The sequence below is a fragment of the Cryptotermes secundus genome, unplaced genomic scaffold, assembly GCF_002891405.2.
Source record: "Cryptotermes secundus unplaced genomic scaffold, Csec_1.0 scaffold191, whole genome shotgun sequence".
In the NCBI taxonomy this organism is placed as follows: domain Eukaryota; kingdom Metazoa; phylum Arthropoda; class Insecta; order Blattodea; family Kalotermitidae; genus Cryptotermes; species Cryptotermes secundus.
The window spans coordinates 1,115,107-1,131,383 of NW_019718272.1; the positions used below are offsets into that span (position 1 = coordinate 1,115,107).

Below are 16,277 nucleotides of genomic sequence, written 5' to 3' on the forward strand. Positions count from 1 at the left end.
TTTAGCAGCTCGTGTTTAAGTGTTAATGACACTAATCTCTTTTTTGTCCTGAGTTCTCTCACTCCTTTTGACTGCATCTCTGTAATTGACCGCGCCATAGATCAAGCGGTTAGTCGCTGGCTTCCCACCGCGGTGGCCCGGGTTTGATCCCGGGTATGTCCGGTGGGATTTGTGGTGGACAAAGTGGCGCTGGGGAGGGTGTTCCCCGAGTACTTCAGTTTCCCCTGCCAATCTTCATTCCACCAAATTCTCCATCATCCTAATCACCCGGGGCAAGTACAATAGGCCAATCAGTGGCCGCCGTGCCAAGTGGACCCAGCTGGACTCCACCCCCCACTAAGTCAATTAAAAAAAAATAACTCTGTAATTTGTCACTCGCTGTTGAGATCAGCATGTAATTAATACTAAAGAATTTAATTCAGTTGTATAGAGTATACAATATGATTCGATATTCCTCGATCATTCATGTTCCATATTGTTTCGTACAACGAAACTACAGGCTAGTGTTCTATCAGACGATGGGAACTCCATTATAAATCCAGTTTTTACATGTTTCACTTTGTTCGGGGTCACAAGAACTTCTGCTGCGCTACGAGCATCTAATTAAGACAACGATATCTGGGAAGCCCTGCCAAGTCTTGGTCTTCACAAAAAGCATTAGCTGCCCCCTTAACTTCTCATGGACTACTGAGACGCATACTCTGTGATGGACAAAGAAGAGGTTTAGTATGAGATGAAGCCTCTTGTAACCTGCAGTCACGGACTACACAAGTCACATCACGGCTAGCGCTTATCACAAATTCGATGACCGTCTCATGAAAAAGATATTCGCTCTGAAAATGGTTTAGTGTCATTTCAGGCGTTCGCACTTCTCCAGATTAAAGTGCCCCACTTTGGTGTAGTCCGCAACTCTACCCGCTGGCGCTCCGTGTGATTGTATCCGATAATGAAGAGTATATTTGAAATCAATTGTCGTATGTCCTCGTGTTTTTTTCCAGTAATGATTCGGAAATATTCTCCAAATCTCTTCTCCGCCGACATAATCGACAAGAATCTTACGAATTCGCTCGTCCAGATTTTTTAAATAATTTTGCGTCTACCTTCCGGTGAAGTATTAAAATTTGCCTGGATGTTTGTAATTTCGTAACTATTTGCGTCTTACGCTACAACTGACAACAATTAAAAATATATTTCTTTTGTCAATAATTCGGTTAAGTCGGTTGCGCCAGCCTTCCAAAGCTTTTGTTTTCCGACGTCGTACGACATAAGAACCGACAAAAAAACAAACTCCGTGGTTTTTAGTCTGCAAGCGAACTATACCGACCGAACGACCGCAGATTGTCGGCGAAGTTATTGCCAACTTTAGCGGATAGCGGATGTCACTTGATCAGCGCAACGAATCCCCAAGGCCATTAATTTCGGTTTTCTACATAGGAGCCACTACTTTGCCATTCAAGTAGCTCCTCAGTTATCCTCACGAGGCTAGTGGACCCCGTTTCGGACCCACTACTTCTCAGAAAATCTGGTAGGGCCGGGAACTGAACCCGGACCTCTGGATCTGTAGCCAGGAACTCTGATCATTAGACCACGAAGACGGTCATAATAAACCGACGTCTTCCTCAACTAAATCAGTCTCGATCCATTGCTCCACGAAATATGAGGTGTTGAAACAGTAACCTTTTGAGGAGTTCCATGCATTATGTGCAACCTTTCAACGTCGGTTGCTTCTGGAGGAACATGTGCCAAAGCTGCACATATGGGATTTTGTTTCACAACTTCTTTGTCCTTACATGGACCCCTCCAAACTAATTTTTTAATCTCCCATCACAGACGATCGTTTAAACGAGAACGTAAATCCATTAAAGCGGTACTGGGGAAAGTATTAGGAAAGTTTCCTGCTGCGACATTCTGAAAGCCGTAAATATAAGCGCTTATGCCCTGATCTTCGCAATATATGTCTGTGATCAGAACACAGTGAATATTACAAAAAGAAATTCCCTAATCCGGTGAAACGCCAGAAGTGACACTAGGAAAATAATCGCGAAATCAAAATGTTCAAAATGACATGAAAACAGCTTCTGGGACACACGAAATTGGAAGCTACATTTTAAATAGTCACGAATTGTCAATCCGGAAATGTAATTGTTAAATTCTGTAACATTATGAATAATATACTCTATACTCACTGCTTCTATTGGTATAGGTGAAAAAAAAAACACCTCGAACTCTGTTAGTTTAGGTCTAAATCAAACAGACATTCGTTTGACTTGTACTGAGGGACTATCCAGATTTGATTTTTTATTCTTTTCTCAGTAAATCCGGTCGAATGTAGGAATAAAAAAGTTAAACTATCCCTGTAACAAGCTGTGGAGGCCTACAGGGTTGTGAGACGTCGAGGCTCCCACATTTTCTAGACAATCGGCTCACAGATGATGGTGAGTCTGTCAACCTTACGCGCCAGCCGCAATTTACCCCCCCCCCAGGACGATTCCTGGTACTAATTTCTGTTAAGAGTCAACCCCAGGGCCATAGTGCGGCTGGAAGGATTGGGCCAATTGAAGAATCCAATGACCTCATCGGGAATCAAACCCACAAGCTCCTGACATGTAGCATAGTGCCTCAACTACTCTACCGCGCGTCCCCGAATGTAGGAACAGAATTTGACATAGGTTACGATGGCTTCGTAATATTTTTTTTTCGGTTCATTACACAGCCATCCTCTAAATTCTTCAGTTGAAGTAGCACCTATAGATAACCTATCCGATAAGCCGTTAAATTCCGCAGAGCAGACGGAATAACTTCCAGCAGTATTCCTATATATCAGTACAAGAGCAACAGTTGGGCCAACTTCTCAGCTTCGAGGATGACAAATCGTATCATCAATTTCTAGAGAAAGAGGTAGTGTGTGTGTGTGTGTTTCGTACAGAGTGCACCTTGAAGGCACTGTAATCGGCCATATTGTAAGACACAGTGTTGTTACCTTAATTCTCCACAGCGCAGTGGTTTTTGAAGTGCAGAAGCAGCAGTGGACAGTAACTGGGGAATTCAATTTTGCCCATTTTTAGAAACTAGAAACGTAAGGTGGTTCAGTCAACAGGATTAAATAAATTGGTATATGCAGTTGGATGTAGCCAAGAGAAATGAACAGAATTATCGTGGGAAATCTATTGGATATCTTCATTTGATATGCATAGCTTTTTAGTGTTGAGCGGGATTCCAAGAAATGCATGCAACGTTTCCTTAAAATGGAAAAGAAGTTTGGGAGATGAATCGATTCGATACGCATCAGAGTCATAAGTCCTAATGGACACAGAGACTGAATTGTATGAGACATATTAAGAAATGACGGTACAAATGTAATGGCATCAGCCCCCTCTCTCTGGACATCAGCCCCCTCTCTCTGTCTCTCTATTTAACTTTCCCACTTCAGTAACTGCATGACTCGCCTTAATAAACACACGCATTTACATATACTATCACGTGTAGGGATGTGCGCGTGACTTATGGACGGGTTTTGGATTGGATGATTGGATTTATTGACACCTTATTCACACACCTCAGGACTACAGGCAATACAGCGCTATCGCTATTCTACACACTTTACCTGTACAGTTCACCGTTACACACGCACTAGGGTTTCCAGTCGTCATTAGTCGTATCCCGGGAACGGATTTATAATACTGTCACTTCAAATCATATATGAAGTCTTCTTTTCACAGCCTAACTCCTATCCTGCCATTATTCTGCAGCTACCACATCCGGAGACTCGACTCAGTTCAATTCCAAACTCATATCCCGGCAGGCTGGCGCTCGAAACTCGACTATACTCGACTCTACTCGACTCTATGACTATTCTTCTGTACTGCTGGACACTTTCTTATAACAGCTTTGTATGGACCACGCAAAAACACAGCCTCTATATTTAAGGAGACGTGTTTACTGATCCGTTGCCTAGCAATGGATGTTCTATTGTTGCATGCATTTGTTTTCGAGGGAATGTATTCGCCTAGTCGTTGCTTAGCAAAGGGTGTAAACGTCACAATATCTAATCAAGAGAGTTATAAGCTAACTTAGGCGTAAATCTGATGCAGAATGATGGGCATGGGATGTTAGTCGCAATATAAAATTTCCGGTAATGTCAAGGGTCTTCAGAAAAGCTGCGTGTTATACTTCAGTGCCAAGGGAATTTGTGCTCTACGGGAGCTGTACAGAGAGATGATATATTCCTTTCTTCTCTCATAATATTCAGAGTTGAACACAAAGCTGTAACGACAACCAGCATACCTATGTGCGTACAAGAAATGAGGTCCGATGCCTGAGAACTGGGACTACCGTTGCAGGTGTGCGTAACAAGTAGGTCAGCAGGAGTGCGAGCGGTAATTGGGATGTGTAAACACCAGGAGCATATGGTATGCATAGCATGACCAGAATTCTGATCACATGGGTATTAACTTTACTAACATCAGATGCAGGTAAATTGCCACGTGCTCAGCTCGCACATCAGCCCTTGAATAGTAATGAGACGTGTGCATAACGGGCATGACGCTAGACAACTTCCATATCACAGCATTTAACTTTATTTGTACTTATAAGGTAAGGCAAAATTGTCCCTGTACTTAACGAAGTAAGCATTACGCCATGAAGGTGTATTGGGGGTGGGGAGTGAATGTATATACCAAATTTTCTTGACCTCGGCACTGGTTGGAGATGAGTGGTAGGATTCACGTCCCGGCCGCTTTACCCCCAAGGAAAGAGCCCCAAGTACCCATTGGATAGGACCCCAGAGCCGGTCTGGACGACATGGAGAAGTGAAAATATCGTCCAGGCCGGCTCTGGGGTGTTTATCTTGCAAGCAATTTTAATACTACAGCCCATCGCTCTATAATGAGAGCCGGTATAGCGACTGGCTACGGCTGGACGACCAAGGGGTCGGAGTTCGAGTGCCGGCGAGGGCGCTTGTAACTGCCAATAACTTCATGAATTTCGTCTATATAGTCTTAATTTCTTACACACGTGGTATCTATGAGAACGTATTGTGATCGTGAAAAAAGTTCGATCTCGAAATTTTGACAAATTTACTAATTTTGAACCCCCTAAATATGGAAATGAGTTTATTGTAATGTGGTCAGCCTAATTCTCTAGCTGTATGTTTGTGTATGTAAGTACTTATTTATGTGCATAGATAGCGGCATTTTGACGCACTGATCACCCGTCCAAGGAGTCCCACAGATGGTTGGATAGGTGGATGATGGATAGACAGAGAGACAGACGGACAGACAGAAGGGCAGATGGATGGGTGGGTGGGGGTAGGTAGGTAGGTAGGTAGGTAGGTAGGTAGGTAGGTAGACAGATATGTAGATCGTAGATTAAGGCAGACAGACGACAGACGGGCGAAAACATAGATAGATAGACAGACAGATAATACAGACCGCGTCCTTAAATAAAACTGCATAGGAGGTGTTTTCAGCTGTAACTTCTGGAAAATAACGGTTTGCGTAATATGGGCCCAAAAGCGAAATGTCATTTTTTCCCAAGTGGGCGAAATAGCAATAAATTCCGTCAGAGTGGTAAAGCCAGAAGGATTTCTTTCTTTTTGGTATTCATCAGCCAAAAATGGTAGTCTCGCGCAACAATTGATTTTGTATCGAATGTAACTTAGACAAGATCCATCGTTACGTAAGAAAGTATATGCAATATCTTTGCGCCCATTTTTATCGTACAATTTTACATCTTCAATCGACTTTAACAAATATGTCTGTTTGTAACGGAAGCTTCACTTGAACTGACCCGAACCGTCTTCAATATAAACTGTATAAAAACGTTTATAATTACGTTGTCGGAGTGAATACATTCGAGATCAATTTTTGTAGAGACTTGCTTCTATATTCTTTACACGTGCCATGCAACTTTTAAGGTTAGAACGAAACCCAAGCTAACAATGTCTTAACCAGAGTTAATATTTTTTAACTATGATGTCACCTTCTCGTGTTTCTCTTTTATCTTTTCCTGCGTAATAGCCTACAGTGTATGAGCTCTTCTTTTTAGTAGGGCCGCTCTCCATCATAACCATGGTTGTGGATAGCAGTGTGTCTCGGGTAGTATAGTACCCCTGTTATAGGTGTGCGTGCTGCATACGAAATGTGGGGGAGGGATGCAAACCCCAACCCATACTTTCTTCAGTCACGTAGACTTGGCGCAAAGATTAAGGGGTAGGACGTCCTCTGAGATGGGTCTAGAATACATCACAACGAATGGAAGAGGCAAGAGAAAATTTATATAAAGTACCGACAGATGTTATAAAGAAGGGGGTTTCTTGAACATTCTTCGTCATTTGAAATAGCTCGATAGTTTGTTTTAGTAATTCTAGTGCAAACCAATCCGCTTCATATCTATTTGTATTTAATAAAAGTTCAGTTACAGAGCAATAAAAATGTCGGAGGTTCTTCCCTTAGGACAGTTTCCCTTGTTACATCACTGAAAACGTATTCTCCAGATTGGAATTCATGTACATTCCAAATGCGCTCTTTGCCATTCCATACGTCTCCCTGGTCTCGACTATCATTCACTGTTCATGCAAATGCTGTAGTGCTCGAACTGAACTTTATTACATGTTCACAGAATACCACGTCGTACCGAATACAGACCTCACACACAACACCACCGCTCTACACCCTAGCAAGACTCAGCATACAACCCAAGAAACCATGAAATTGAAACTCTGTGGTTTCAGTCCGCAAGCGAACTATACCGGCCGAGCGACCGCCGTTTATCGGCGAAGTTAGTGCCAACTTTAGCGGATAGAGGGTATAGCGCGGTTAGCGCAACCAATCCCCCCGGCCGTTAATTTCGATTTTCTAGACCGGAGCCGCAATTTCCCTGAAATAGCTCCTCAATTTTCCTCACGAGGTTAAGGAGACCCCATTCCGGACCCACTACTTCTCAGATAATCTGGTAGCGCCGGGAATAGAACCCGGGTCGTTTGGCTCTGTAGCCAGGAACTCTGACCACAGAGGCGGTCCCCAAGAAGCCATGGAATGGAATGTCAAAACCACGGAGTACCAACTCAACAAAACAAAAGAACATGTCTTAACAAAATTCAACAATAATTGGAACTAATTTTATCCAAGTTTTAGAACTATCAACTACTCGTAGAAAAGGCAATACATTGAAGCATTTAAGTAAAAGTATCTACCTGATGACGATATTATAAGGTCGAAACATGTTGTAGCAGTATCGTTTAAAAAAAATGCAACGTAACACAACAGCAGCAACCTAATATCATAAGACTCTGCACGGTCAACACTGCCCTTGGAACTAATTTCAGTCTGTTCTGCGTATCAATAGGTGCGTAATCTCCCACTGTTTTAAGTAACATACAGGTTGAGGGCGACAACTGAGAGGAGTTCTGAAAGGGAAGATGAGAAGAGATGGAGCTTTAGTTCAGTTGGCAGTTGACAAAAGCTCAGCCGCGGGATATTCGCCGGACAGTAACGACGTGAGCGCGGGAAGCTGAAGAATCTCCACTGTTAGAAACAGTTGCTAGAGAACGGCTGTTGAATATGCAGCAGGCTTGTAAAAGGCTTAGTGGTACTGTCGTGAGTTGTGAAGTGTGGAAGTTAGCTGTGTAGCTGTAATTACTTGTAGTTCCGAGTGGTATGTACAAATGGTGAATAAATTCATTCACCAGTCCATGCCCCATCTATAGTCACCTCCTAAATCGTGACAATACTTAATTAAATTAAACTAACAAGCAGAAACCGAAAGGTCAATGCTGCCAACATCAGATCCCTTCCACACGCATTCGTAATCTCCCCTTACCCAACATGTCTAATTTATCGTGGTCTCCTAGATTTCACTGCCCTAACAATAATAGATGCCCTGCATAAATCACGAAATTCCTTATCATGTCATGTAAATAAATTATTTTTTCGGAATACGTATGTATGAATTATCCCCAAGCAAAATTAAATGCAGAATACCATATTTTGGCAAGCCTGCGTCTTACTGGCTATTTGCTTGTCTCCCTGAAACTGGAGGCAGAATGTTCCTCCGAAACGTCAACTCTTCATAGCCAATGCTATGAGAATCCGAAATCGAACATGTTAAATGAACGCCAATATTTCCTGTACGTTACAGAAACAAATACACTGTTTCATATCTATGAGGGCCACACAGAGTCAGAAATTGCGTACACCACACGAGGTTCTCACGGGTATGAAGATTAAGATTGTGGTCTTCTGGGTTACATTACCGTGTTTCAGTCTGGTAGGTTGGCACTAACGTTTCAGAAGAACATACGTTACTGCCTCCGTACTCAGTGGTGAACACTAACTAGTACAGGTAAATAAATCGTAAGGATGACATCGGAAACGTACACTTCGTTTACTTCGTCTCTTATCTTCAAAGCACAGTGACTACAGTGCGTACCACCTGCTTTAACACTGACAAAACTCTGAGTTCTTCACACAGGGTGTGTTCGTGTGCTCCATATGGTTCTCACAATAAATAGTGGTTATTTCCTTCTGTCCTGACACTTGGCTAGATACAGAGCAAGGCTGCTTTCACACTCTCCGATATTATCGGTGTCGAATATCTGCGTCGTGTGACTGACGTCTTTCCCACAGTCAACGATTAGATAAAAGTGTCGCTCCGATATATCGATATCGCTAAAACTGTCAGACGGTTCTCTATATTTTACAGCTGATGCTTAGTAGAACTACAGGCATATACGTAAATTCATTCATAAGGGTACTACCTTATGGGCGCCAGTAGACCGACTAGAACATTTTTCTTCATATATTTTGCCTGTTAAGACCGCCTCTGTGGTCTAGTGGCCAGAGTTCCTACCTACAGATCCAGAAGTCCCGGGTTCGATTCCCGGCGTTATCAGATTTTCTGCTAAGTAGTGCGTCTGAAATGGGGTTCACTCAGCCTCGTGAGGATAATTGAGGAGCTATTTCAAGGAAATAGCAGTTTCGGTTTAGAAAACCGAGATTAACGGCCGTGGGGATTCGTTGCGCTGACCGCGCGACACCCCCTATCAGCAAAAGTTGGCACTATCTTCGCGGCGGTCGCTCGGTCGGTATAGTTTGCTTGCGGACTACAGGCCACGAGGTTAGTTCAATATTTGCCTGTTGCAGATTTTTCCCCCCACTAAAATCAGAATGTGGAATTTGATGCTTTATTCAGCATATGTGAGAATTTGGCAAGCTTGTCAGATATGTTTAAGGTAAAGCAATCCCTGCAACAGGCCACGGAGGTCCATAGAATTATAAGACGTAGAGGCTTCCAGATTTTCTAGACAATCGGCTCACAGAGAGCGGTGAGGTTTTCAACCGGCCGTCCTTTACCACCCAGGAAGTTTTCTGTCAGAGGCTGAGTTGACCCTAGGGGCCATAGTTTGGCTGGAAGGATAAAGTCAATTGAGAAAAATGTATTGACCTCATCGGGAGTCGAACCCGCGACCTTCCGGCTTGTAGCATAATTCTTCAACCAACTACGCTACCGCGTGCCCCAAACATATATATTTGGAAATGTTAAATTATGTGAAAGTTTATCTGCAAGGATACAATTCAGGTATCATCGATTTATGTAAGAAGTTTGTGATTACAGACTAATCTGTAGACACGGATCTCATACCCAAATATGATGAAGATAATCCATGTTTCAGTTCTTGGCACTGGCAATGAAAACTTAAACTGCTTCAACTAGAGTAGATGTTCATTTTCGGAAATCAAAGATGATCTGCTTAGTTTGAGAGCAAAGTCATGAAAATATTTTCTGAGTATTCCTAATGAATCATTCACTTGCACTAAACATCACTCACATTTCAAAGCCGAAGACAAACCTAATATGGCATAAAATGAATTATTCGAGATAACAGAGAAAAACAGCCGTGAAACCGGAGTTTTCTACACTATCAGCAAATCACATTTCCAGATCACAGATTTATGGAACTGGCTGTAAACATGGTTTCGAAAATCCTCACCTTCACATGTACTTAATGTGAAGCTGAGTTTCAAGTTTTTTTTTTTTTTTTCAAATAGAAGCTAAACACGTAAATAGACGCAATGCGGAAGGGAAGCTTTAATGTGCGCTTGCTATATAACTGAAGACGATTAATAAACTAAAAAAAAAAGTTAAATTAAGGAAATATTATTTTAAAACGTTCGGTTTCATGATAAGGGAAATATTCCCGCTATTTTCTTTTATGGACAGGCACAGTTTTCCATATATTTGCATCGTTTCTTTGACTCTTGGAAAATATATGCATTTTTTGCGTTGTTAATGTATAAAGTTCAAAAATCTTGTTTCGATAGTTAATTCTTTGCTGGGGTCGCGGGGTCGCTGTCACAAAAGTTTGAAAAATGCTGCATAATAAGGTAAAGTTGTCCCTGCGCCTAACTAATGAAGCACTACGCTATGAAGACGTATGGGGAGGGGGTGCATAGACCCATGTTTTCTTGACCTCGGCACTAGCTGGAAGTGAGTGGTCAGCTTCACACCCTTGGGAAAAACCCCCGGAACCCATTGGAGAAGAGGCTGCGTGAGTCTCAGAGTCGGTATGGAGCACATGGAGAAGTGAAAATTCTTGCTTCACCGAGACTCGAACTCCGAGTAGTTGGTCGTCCAACCGGTAAGCAGCCGCTACACCGACTGAGCTATCCTGGCTCTTGATTACTGCATAATAAGTAACTTATAATAAACAAAGTCTTCTGTTTTCCATCTCGCATCAGTTTCTTCAGAATTTAACGGACTCAGCAAACTAGTCACACCACATCACACTCGACAACATCGGGACGTATGAAAAGACTGGCCGATCCGGTGCTGATATCCGATACCATTTATACCGGAGCGTGCGAAAGAAGTCTTGGAAGTTTATGTCTGTCCTCTCCCAAAACAGAAAGAACCCGTCGTTCTCTGTAATAGAGACGCAGTCTGTTTCCTGTGATGAACGGGGTTCACATGTCCTGTTTAGGCGAACATCAGTATTAAAGGGATTAAAGTGAATTAAACTGGCAACGGTTATTACTAATAGTCTCTAACACACACGCCGTACATAGTTCCATCAAAATCTCTAAAGGCTAAAACGGTGTAGGTGTAAGTTCATTAGGGTTCTTAAACATAGTGACCCTTAAAATGAATTAAAAGTATTGTGACGTACAGACCCTTTGCTAGGCAACGACTCGGTAAACACATTCAAGCGGGAGCAAACGCGGGCAACGAGAGGACGTCTATTGTTAGGTAACGGATCAGTAAGCACGCCTAAAACAATACGGGACAATAGAAGACGATGTTTTCCGTTGGGTTCTCCCGAGGTTACATATCGGAAAGTTATTTGTCAGAATATGGGAGAATTCAGTTAAAGAGGAGTTCAATTGAGTCGAGTTCTGGAGATGGTAGTCGAAGACGATTGAGAAAAAATGGCAAGAAATACTATATTATGAGGAGCAAAGAAGACTTCACGTGTGATTTGAAATGACAGTGACACTGTTATTAACCCGTTGCCTGGATACGACTAGAGAAGACGTGACACGCTACTGCGTGTGTAACGGTGAACTTTAAATCTTGTAGATCAGAGATAGCGCTGTACTACCTGTAGCCCCGAATGGTGAATGTATAAGGTGCAATAAATCCAATTATCTTATCCAAAACTCGTCTTATAAGCCAAGCAGAACCCCCTAAATCATGACAGTATATATACTTCAACATGATAATATCCGATTGGAAGTGACATTTCTAGTTTCATGAGACTGACAGTACGGTATGTTAATTCAGGCCTTTCAATAAAATTGTCCTCGAAAAGAATTAAAGTAAATTAAACTTATGCTTTGTAATACTTGTATAATTATGTGTAACTCTGTGTCATGTATGAAGCTTGAACTCCATGTGTCAGAGGCTTCCAACAGCAGCTTTTATGAAAACTTTAGTTACTCACGGTGTTACTCATGATATACAAAACTGCAGTACGGCGGTGTACGGTCCCGAACGGTCTCGAGTAGCAGCTGTAGCCATCTATCGGATTATGTGTCAACAATTTTCAAGAGCAATGGTTGCCAAGTGAGAGAATGTAGGCCTGCTGTAAAAGTTAGTGCTTTAATTTACGTACCGATGCTGAATTAACCGATATCGTGTTGCGATAGGTTTGTTTATGGATATTTCGGAGCACATGGCTGTTTCCACCTGCAGGAAAAAGTGGCCCGAACAGCGGTCTGTTTCCATATTTATCCACCACAACACTGAAATCACTCAAGAACGAAAACACGATTTATTATGAAACCTGTAGTCTGCAGCTTACAACATCCTGACAGGTAACAAAACCTACAAACTCGACACCGATGAAACAAAAACACTCCTTCGAAGCCTTACCTTGGCCAGTTTCATTTAATTCGCTTCAGTAAATCAGTTTTAATTTTTTCCCATCTTCTTCTTTACAACAACTTCAAGAGTTCGCTTACAAAGATGTTTTCTTTGTCCATCGAATTTCTATATTATACTCTGGATTCCAGCAACCAATTTTCATTTGCAGCCCATCGAAACCACACTGCTGCTCCCATCTTCACAGTAATGAACGAACTATAAAAAATACCGAAGTTCTTCATTGTGTAACTTGCAATGTTACTCTTTTCTGAGAAACTTAACACTAGAAGGCTGTTGCCAAACTTTTGTTGTAAAAGAACAAAGTTCGTCATACCGACTGGGCCATATAATCGTGGATCCCGACTTGGGTGGTAAGGTTGGACGACCAGACAACTGACCGGTCCGAAATACCTGGACTAATATATTCTTACAAGATTAAAAATGGTCAAAATACACGGTGTCTTTTTCTGTAATTGTGTGCCCGTTAGGATAAAATGTGAAGAAGCTCCGGATCGGAATAATTTCTACTTACTCAGTGAAAAAAACTGATTATACCGCACCTAAAATAAATGACCGAAACAACTCTGAAGCTGTCTTTGGATTTCGATCGCTTAGTTTAACCCAGGGGCTTGTAATGTTACTACACTGTCGTATAATCCCGGATCCATTGCCAAAGAGTATATGGTAACAAAATCCAATCTATCATGTCAACAGATTTCAGTTTCTTTTTGTATTCAACATCACTTTCTTGTCATATTATACATGTTGTTTCACAGTACGTACATAAATAATAATAATAATAATAATAATAATAATAATAATAAATTCTAGAGGGGGAAGGAAGGAGGTCACTGTTACGTCATGAAAACGGGGTAAAGGATTAATGGTGTCTATATTCATACCTAAAAGTAAAGTAAAAAGTAAGTAAGGGTATCCCTGTAACAGGCCGTGGAGGCCCACAGAGTTCTGAGATGTTGAGGTTCCCACATTTTCTAGACAATCGACTCATAGATGGCGGCAAGGTTGTCAGTCCTACGCGCCGGCTGCCCTTTACCCCCAAGAATATTCCAAGAATATATTCCTGGTACTCATTTCTGTTGGAGGCTGAGTCGACCCCAGGGCCAAAGTGTGGCTGGGAGGATTAAGTCAATTGAAAAAATTGACCTAATCCTTCCAGCCGCACTACGGCTCCCACTTTTGGGGCATAAGGCTGATTTCAAAGATTCAATGATCATTTTCCAGACGGTAGTACTCCTTGGACGGGTGATCAGCCCGTCGCAAGGCCTCTACCTGAACACAGGACAATATAAACACAGAATAAACGCATACACATACCAAACATCCATGCATTGTTTGGGGTTCGAACCCACGATCCCGGCTTCCGAGCGAGCGAAGACAGTATATGCCTTACACCGCTCGGCTACCAGTTTCTAGGAAACGCTGCTTCCAGAGTCTCATTGCTTCGTCACTCGGAGGTTGCTTGTCGAACTGTGTGCGGTAATTCCGTCGAGTTTGGGCGACAGATTTTGTCTCAAAAAGCCATCCTACACAACGCGCGCGTGCCTGCATAGTGGCCATTTTACAAACAACTGACTGAGAAACGTAAAGATGGTCGCTTGTACCATCTGTTGGCTGCAAAAGAGAACTTCCAGAGTTTCACTCTGATCTGCCGCAAACCGCATGTGGCTAGCTCAATTTGTTTGAGCGCCACAATTTTTCAAAACTCCCAAGGGACTTTGTGGACACACTGCAATATACAGTTATTATTAAATCATCTTCGCTATATATATGAGATATTTCTAAATATGTCTCATTATATACTACTTTTTAAGAAAAACTTTTAAAATATCCTTTAAGATTTTATGTAGGACCAGCATGCAATGCGAAATATGCCGCGGTGCATCAAAGTAAGAAATATATCTTACTGAAGCCATTATGGAAGGATTGTATTATCAGATCAATGTGATGGTGTCGACATTTTGAAGGCACGATCATGTCGCGGATACAGTTAAATAATATAGGGAATATTTTCGAGGGAGAGTCGGTTATTTTGACTTGAATAAAAAACAGCCAGTTATAGCACTCTGCCATTGCCATATCCCTCGGAGCCTAACTGGCTGTCTACTCTTCTTCAGCTACTTAACGCACTCTATGAACGTGCTTACAAACTACTTCACGCCATAGGATTACCCTCCAGCCAAGATTTTAGAATTACTTTGAGACGAATCTGTGGATGTATACCTACAGGCTTGTCATTCTGTAACGTTCTGTAAGTTCAGAGTTTCAGGATGATATGCAAGCTGACGAAATATAAATTGAGACCTTTCTGCGGTCCCATCGTTCACTGAAAATGATTTTCATTTTTCTGGTTAACATAGTGGACGAAAGAGCGCCATAGATTATATATTTATTCAGTAAACAGGGCAATTTCTGTTGCGTTCAAGTGAAGCACTGCCTATGAAGGGTTTCGTGACTACATCACAGACCTTGTTGGAAAATGGCTCACTATACAACAAAAATAATAATTACGAAAACGGACATCATTTTGTATAATGGTTGTCCTTAAATTTCACTGCAATGCTTTTTATGATCTGTCATTCTTCATTCAACTATTTCCTTACTTACGTGGCGCATTGCACCTTTAGGATTTCCCATGCAGCAACGAGCCTATACATTCTACGAATAAAATCAGTTTTTTTTTTCTGTTTATAATACAAATTTTATACGGGGGTTTATTGTTTCGTCTATTCATTCGCAATCCTGTGTGGCTGCATTTAACTGGCCGTTCGTCAAATGGGGTACATTCAACGGAGACATTAATTAAACAGAAGCTCGTAAGAATAGACAGTCAACATCTTGAAGTCAAGTAAATTAATGAAGATTAGTAAATCGGATAAACAGAATATAAGTTAACAATTTAATAATTCTGGATTAAGTGCTATGATTGGTTTCACTGTCGTAATAAGAAACTCAGTTAACTTACATTGAGCGTTGATGTTAGCATATTCCCAGAGCTCTTCTTGGAACCAGTGTCAGTCCACAGTTGCATCGATTTGTTTTTCATACACTCACCACACGTCTTATCATTGCCGAAGCAACTTCACAATACGATGATTCTGATTTCAGTATGAACTCACACATCTTCTACTGTCGCCACACTTTTCGCAGAACTAATGTCCGTCTACTCTCATTACATCCTAAACAAACCTACCGTGAACTAAACTCACTTGTAGGTCTTCTAAACCAAAACGACACTAATTTAATCTAACCTATACGGAAATTGTCGGAGATATACAAACCACATTTAGAAAAGAGAGAAAACAATTGGTATAGTGTTACTAACACAATCACTGTCGTAAAACATTGTGCATGGAGAACCCGCCACCGCAACGTGAAGTCATGTCTTATCTTGAAACCTGATATATCTGAGACGCTTTTCCAGTAGCTCCAGCAAAACACCCGCGCACTTCAGGCAAAGCAACAGGAACTGTGCACTTCGACTGTACGACTCGGACGGGCAGTAGTGGGGGTGTTAGCGTCTGGAGAGGCCAGCGGACGTTACGTCACTGTCACTATAAGTCATCGCGACTGGTATTGGTAACCGTGATCCAACCGATACGCTTCGCTTTTGGCACCGTGATTCCAAGCACGTAATTTTCTGTCTTGTGTAAAAAGAAACAGCTGAAATTATTATAGGAATTACAATTTGCCACCTTGGGATGGGCTCGAACCACCAGCTTTAGAGCTGAACACTCTAGCTGATTGCTCCACGAAAACACTCAACTATTAATTGCACAAGGTGCACGGAATGAATTCATGTAAATCTGGTCGTGTCTGCTTGTCAACTCGAGGACCGCTGGACAAATTTTGATGAAATGAAATATGGAAATTATGCCATTAAAAGCTACCCAGAACTC

General features: G+C 41.8%; 1 protein-coding gene across 1 annotated transcript in view; it reads right to left on the minus strand.

The window, feature by feature from the left end:
• Positions 1 to 15,872, minus strand: part of LOC111873679 — a 980,223-nt gene extending 964,351 nt beyond the window's left edge. Inside the window, exon 1 of the mRNA XM_033755436.1 lies at positions 15,344 to 15,872. The gene's annotated coding sequence lies outside the window, so the exon portion shown is untranslated. The remainder of the gene's footprint in view (positions 1 to 15,343) is intronic.
• Positions 15,873 to 16,277: the final 405 nt, after the last annotated feature.